Here is a 7589-nt window from a genome sequence, read left to right as displayed (position 1 = left end):
GAAAATTCAGGCTTTATCTAAACATGAGACTTTTGCTTCTACAAAATGTTTTTGGTCGTTCTACCTACATCAAACCACATCCGTAGAAGGAAAAATATCACAGAATTTAAAAAATAGAAGGAGCGTTAGAGGGAATTTTATACAAAGCCCTTAATTTTATGTGGTTTGGAGCAGCGAGGTTCGGAGCCTTGGCCAAAATTGCCTGGCTAATTATAGTAAGGTTATGAATTGAATCCAGTTCTGATTCTCAATCCAAAGTCTGTATTTACTTATTTTCTTGTTATTATATCAAACTGAGAAATCCGTAAATTACAGTGTATATTTTCCAGATTTTTATGTCCGTTTGACTATGAGGATTGAAATAAACTGATAATTATCTGTATTGTTTTGAGCTCATGACAGAAAGATGAGATCAGAGCAAGAAATCTCTCAAATGTATGTACAAAAAGCTACTTATAGATAAAAACTTGCCCAAGAAAATACCTATGACACATTTCAATAATACAATGCAATGAATATTGGGGAAAAAGAGGAAAGACTACAAAATCTAGAGACAGATAGACTAAAGCATATATATATGCCCATGTCTACATCTATCTATCTATCTATATTAGAAGGACGAATATTGCATCGTTTTGAATTGCTAAATTCTATTGGAGGAATGTGGCGGACAGAAATGTCTAACTCTAAATTTGTTCACATTTGTATAGTATGATGTAAAAATATGATATTTCTGTTGTCTTACTCCAGGTGGAAAAGAAGCATCATCTGCAGAAATCCAGAGCACTTCTTTTAACTTCTTTGGGTTTTCTCAGGAAGATCAGGACCTGTCAGAGAAATTTTGATCAGGTAAGTTCCAAGTACCACTAATCTGTTCCCTAGGGGCTTCCATTCTAGCTGCCCAAGTTTAGAACAAAGTGAGGTTTAATAAGTCAAAAGAATAGATAAATGGAGAGCCAGATACCACTTTTATGAATGATGTAGCTAATGCCTGAGAATGTTGTTTCAATGTGCAGCAAAAAAATTGCCTTCCTGACGTTTAACTCCAGCGATATATAGACTTACCCCTCCAGTCCAGGAACTGCTGGCAACTGCAAGCTCCTCCCATATGGCAGCCTGCCCTGCAAATTCCCATTGTGGAGCAGCGGGCTCCAATGCATCTGTAAGCAGCCTGCTCCAAAGATGAAGGTGAAGAGAATGGGTTAAACTTTGGCAAAGTCTCACTCCCAAGTTCACCTATCAAATAAACAACTCTAACCTAAGGAGAGGAGAGAACAAAGGCAATAGGAAGAGGTCAGGAGAGCTGATATTACGGAGTTTCCTTAAATAGGAAAAAATTAGAAATAGGGAATAAGTATTCTTTCCCAATACCACTGAAGAACAGAGTGACCTGCCAACAAGAAGCATTCTTTGGAGGTTGCTTAAGTATTTTCTTAACCTCATAGCACACTAGGAGAGGTCCTGCTGGGTGATGAAGGCAGCCCCAGCACTGTGATTTCTCCTGCTTTAAGAAGCAGGCTAGATTCTAGGCAGGACTTTTGCCAGCTGCCAATTAGAATTCATATATTTTCAGAATCACAATGGTCATTTTGTCTGTATTATCATAGAGCAGATGACTATATGGTAGCCTGCTGACATTTATAGTTTTATCTGTTTTTCAACATCCCCATTAGATATAGTAATTTTTCATTTTTCAGGCATATAGGTAAAGTATTCTGTAAAGAGCGTGTGGGGGGAGCAGTTTATCTAGGCAGTAAGTGAGCTTAGCTAACTCCTGAGTGTACTTGTCCCAATAAGAAATTATAACAGTTATTTAATAAATCATCTATGTCACTTGGATATATTTGTTTGTAAAAATAAAACCAAGGAAAGACAACTTATTGAAAGAACAGAAAAAGATTCGTAAGCTTGAAGAAAAGTAAGATAAACTTGATAAGGACTATGAACCAAGCCAAGCTACTGTAGACAGTCTTGGTAGAAGGATCCGCTTAATATTTTCAACCTGATGATGCCTCTACAATGAATGAATCTTGTTCCTTTCATATTTGTGTTTCTTCTTCTGAGATTCAAGATGATGCAAGAAAAAGTTTGGTTTATTTTGGTCATTCGATTTGGTCAAATTTTAGTGATCTTCCCTCCCTTGGTTACACAGCAGTAGAAAGGGAAAATATAATGGATTGGACAATTTTGTCTTCTATCATGTAAGGGCAGTCATCTGGATTTACGACCTCACCATGAATACATATTATGAGAAGAATTAATCAGCAAAAATGAGATGGAGCTATCATCAAGGAGGGGTCTACATTTTTGATATTATCTAATACTCACCACCTTGTGACATACATGGCATATCACCTACTAACATGAGTAATCCCCAAAAAGTATGGGCTACGGTGACACAGAAAATCGATTGCTAGCAAAAGTCTCTTGGATATATCCTTAAGGAATGTCAAAGGACTACTAAATTGATCAAACTTTTAAATTTGACACTCAGAGCTTATACTGCTGCACGTTATTATGTAAGCTTGAAAGTATGACTAAATCTAGAAAAGTCCTGAGCGTATCTTGCGTCCCCCTTGAAAAAGAAGGGACTATTACTTGTCACCAAATCTCTGCTCCTACAGGGAATGTGGACTTCTGAAATTTGAAAGGAGAGCCTGGTTTCCCCCATCCATCCCATTCAAATATGGATTGGGAACACATTATATTTAAAATATTCTGCTAGCTACATTTAACCAAAAACAGCACAGTGTTGTAATCTTGGTAATGAATATCTAAAACCATGCTTGAACTAATAAAACCATGGAAAGAGAAATGGAAAGGAAAACATAGTTGTCAAGAAGGGGATCTCAGGAAGGAACATGTAGAGTGGACCAAAGACATTTCAGTTCCTAGATAGAAGACATAAAGGGTTTGGCAGTCAGGAAGTATGACCATAAATGCATTCATCAAGGAACTTGTTTGGCATGTCTACTGATGTCACTGACAACAGTATTAGAGAGAAATGTAATCTGTTTTCAGCTCTGGAATTTGGAGCCATGGCTTCCTTCTCCTGGGATGCCAGACTACATATCCAGCTGCAATGAGATCTTGGAGAAAGTAAAACCCATTGAAAGGGGAAATCAAATAGTCCCCAAAATGAAAAATATTATGCTGAAAGAAGGAAGAAGAATAGTAAGGAACTAGAAAGATTGGGACTTCCCTGGGGGAGTCAAACCTAAAAATCCTTCATAAAACAAAGACATTTTAAGAGGGATAAAGAAGTTCTAGGTCAGTAGGACATCCTGTAATAGAAAAAACATGGCAACATTCCCATGACTCAGGCCCTGGATAACAAATCTTTACACCATAAATCTGATGTAACCCCACTCAGGGAGATCTCAAGCCCTACCAGATGACTCCTTGTTGCTCTTTAAATTAAAAACTGAATTAAAACAGCCAGCACTGGCAAGAGTAGAGAGAAAGAACATTTTTATAAACTGCTGCTGAGATTGTAACTTGGTGTAACCCTTCTGGGGACCAATAAGGTGTGTTATCAAAATTCTTTAAAATGTGCTTGCCCCAGACCTAACATTACTTTTTCTAAGATTTATCTTAAGGAAATCAGTGGACAAATGAATGAAAATATATGTACATGCATGATCAATGTAAACATTTGCAATATATTAGAAACAACCTTAATATCTAAAACTAAAGGACTTGTTATAATTTGGCCTATTGATATAATATAACACTATAGAGTCATTAGGATTGATGCTGAAGCTCAAATGTATAGACATGGGAATATTTTCACAATATATTATTAACTTAAAAAATCTGACTACAGGAAAGTATATAAATGTGATATCAGTAATTTATATATTACATATATTATACATTTATATGTGTAGAAAATATGAGAGTAATGAGATTATGGCTTATTTTTTATATATTCTATTTTTAAAAGAAGAAATAATAGACATGTAAGTATACAACTTGAGGGAATAAATTGCAAACTAAAGGAAAAGTTCTTCAAAAAGTAAGAGATGACCTTCTGCCTCCATTAATAGATGTACACATATATGACCTCTTTATAACCCATCTTGTTTTCCCTAGAAGGAGATCTTGGAAGGAGGTGGATCTGAGGACCTATCATGTTTTCCTAGATTTGAGGAGGAAAAATAAATTTTCCTCTAACGTTCTAGCTCTTGGCTGAGATGCCCCCTATAATAAAAGACAGACTAACAGGAGAAACAGGAGAAACAGAAGTTTAATAACATGTATACCTCTTGTACACATGAGGAATACCCAAGAAATTTGAGTAACTTCCTGAAATGGTCCAAGCCACCACCTTAAATACCATCTCCAGCTACAGACAAAAGAAGACATTGGGGGTGGGGAGTCGGTTATGACAAGTTATAAGGAAAAGCACAGTAAACAAGGGTAAGGTTGTTACGCAAACTTAGGTCTTAGCCTGCTCCATTGACAAGAGTTTCTAGAGATTTAGAGTCATCCTTCTCTTCCTGGTACTGAGAGGGAGATACCCTTACAAATGGTGTAAGGTGTGTAGAGATTTCCCCTATAAATGTAATGTAAATTACAATTATGAAAAGGTAACTTCTACTTCGTTTTCAGAGCTTTTCCTATGCCTACTGTTTCTTAAAAATAATCAGCCTAAAGAAATTTTTATGCCAAAGAGGCACATTTTGGGGTGGCAAATTCTGCTCCCCTTCACTCGGAATGGGGTTGAAATGTGACTCTTATTGTCCTAGTTTACAGCAATGATAATATCTCTTGACTGTTATTTTATGCCATAGAACTCCAGCTGTGGCCACTAGCAACATAATAAAAAGCCTAGGGGAGGTCTCAAAACTAATATAAACAAAACCAGTTGATCATTTACAAATAGGCCTAAACAAGAAGTTACTAGGGCTAGAGATTGAAAAGAGACATTGAGGATGGTTGAAAGATGGACAGCAAGTATATATGTGCTGCTCAGCAACAAAGTAAAGCCAAGATCACTTCTGGTGTGGTAGACATTTAAGTCTCAGTGAAAGGAGTGGCAGAGTGACTAAAATGACTGACTCATGATTCTGCAAGCCTGTAAGGTACAAAAAAAGAGACACTTGTTCAGAGAAAGTGCCAAGGTATTGCTTGTGTAAGGGTAGAAGAAATTTTCCTCTACCCTTCTAAGTCCTTCTGGCTGGTCTAAGAATTAAATTGACATAAGACACAATAGCCGGAGAAAATCAACACAAAGTTTAATAACATGTACACATGGGAGAAACCCAGAAAAACTGAGTAACACCAAAATGGCTAAAGCCATTACCTTAAATACCATCTCCAGCTAAAGACAAAAGAGGATGTTGGGTTAGTAGTCTGGGATTTCAAAGGTGAGGAAGGCAATTCACATGGAGATAGAAAAGCAAATGTTTGGTAAGCAAATGTTTGCCACGTCTTGCAAAGACAATAGGACATGGAAACGACTTTGGTCAAATGGGCCCTGCTAGGTTCCTCCCTGTCTACACCACCTAGTTCATATTATACTATAGTTATTCATGGAGATAGTTCCTTCCTGGGACAGGCCTTATATCTTGAATTCTTTCAGGCAATTAGGGGGAAGGTCAAAGTTTCTTCCTGGATCTTTTGTTATTAAAAATAATCAAGCCAAAGAAACACATTTTAGGGTAGCAAATTCTGATCCACTTCACTTGGGTGACCTTGACCCCTTGTATAACCATTATTGAAACTTTAGAAGCAAGTAAATGCTCAACTAAATGCACTTCAAGTCAAGTCCCCTTCCCTTTCATCCAGATTCATCCTTACCCCTTCTCCTAGAATATTGGAACCACCACCATCTTGCGTTCATGGAGCAGTTAGCATCCCTGAGGTAAAGAACCTAAGGTTGAGAGAGAAGTAGCCCAGTAGTTCTAAGTTCCCTGGAAATTGCTTTTCACTTAGCATTCCTGGATGGATCACTGCTGGTGCCATGAAAGGTTAGGTATCCTCTTTTAAGAGGTATCAGTGGGTCTGTTCATGGGGGAATCTACTTATCCTGGTCTATTTATCATTCCCATTATCATAAAAATACAGGAAGGACTTCCTAAGCAGGTGACTGGAAGGGCCTCTTCACATGAATTGCCTCAGTGACTTCTCACAGCACCATTTCTACTTCATTCCAAAGATAAAGACACTGAGGATAGCAGAAGTTAAATAACTTGTTCAAGTTCATTCAAATAGAGAGGAGGTGGATATGGGATTGAAATCTAGGCAATATGGTTCAAATCTCCTTACGCATTAGCAGCTCTTCTGATGGTAGAAGTCCAAGACATAATAATGTTTGTTCATGGTGAGTGTTGTTGTTTAAACTAGCAGTAATAAATTGAAAAGGCTGACATCAGATGTAACCAAGCACGAGGCTCCCAGGACTCAGAATTTTGATTTTTCAGAGATTCCTTTTCTGTAGCAAAAGAGGGGAGTTGGTGAGTTAGAACCCAACTGTTCATCGTTAGTTTTCTTCTTTTGACCTAACCTAAGGAATATATCCACTATAAATAACAGGATATGAATGAACACTATAGCTTTAAAAGGGAAAGGCAGCCAAAGAACATAGCATCCTATTGTAGTATCGTACCTGAAGGGGGAAAGCACACTCTAAGTATAGTGTATCCAGCAAGTAGTAACCAATTGAAAAACAGAGGTGAAATGAAAATTACCTGCTAAGTCTCAGCCACTCCATAGCACATTTTTGAGAATTCTTAAAAAATGAAATACCAGAGAAGGCAAGCTATTTACAGTTATATTTGTACGTGATCTTATTTTCTCTCTGTGCGAGGAGAGATTTTTCCTTCAAAGTTGTCACTATTTTCATTAAGCACTCACTCACTCATTCAATAAATGTTTATTGAACATGTATATCATGCCAGGCAGCTGGGCTCTGGGGTTACCCAGGTGAATAAATGTTGCCTCCTGGGGAGGGAAGCAAGGACAGACCCTAGGAGCTCAATATCTTAATAGTATAGGATAGTGATGGGAGGAACAGATGCACATTAACATAAAGATATATACGCTTGCCCACATATACACATATGCTATCCTGCCACACTGCAGGAGAGAAATATCAATCACGCTGAAGATATTAACAGAATGTCTGGGTGGCTTCCGCCTCGACTGCAGATTTCATGGAAGAATTGAGTTTTGAAAAGTTTTGGAAAAAATGACAAAATTAAGTGTGGTGGTACAGAATATGGAGACATTTTGTTTTGGCAGAGATAGTGACAGAAAGGATCTGAGGAGTCCTCAGTATCTTTAAGGATTATAATTTGAATTAGGAAACAGCTCAGGTGAACACGTAGTGGAGGATGAAATATCAGAATTGATGTGTATGTTTTTCAGGACATTTCTAAGTGAAGTCTTAACAAAACAAAATACTCCCTCCAGATCCTTTCTTTAGAATCTACAGTTGTATATATGAGATAAGAAGCAATTATTATACTTAATTCCAATAAATAAAAATAAATTGAAATTCATTTTAAAGCCTTTGGCTTTAGATCAAACTAGGTTAAAGCCCCAGCTTTATGAATCACTTTTTAAACTTAAGAAATTTGTTG

Source organism: Equus quagga, chromosome 17, assembly GCF_021613505.1.
Source record: "Equus quagga isolate Etosha38 chromosome 17, UCLA_HA_Equagga_1.0, whole genome shotgun sequence".
In the NCBI taxonomy this organism is placed as follows: domain Eukaryota; kingdom Metazoa; phylum Chordata; class Mammalia; order Perissodactyla; family Equidae; genus Equus; species Equus quagga.
This window is presented reverse-complemented; position numbering follows the sequence as displayed.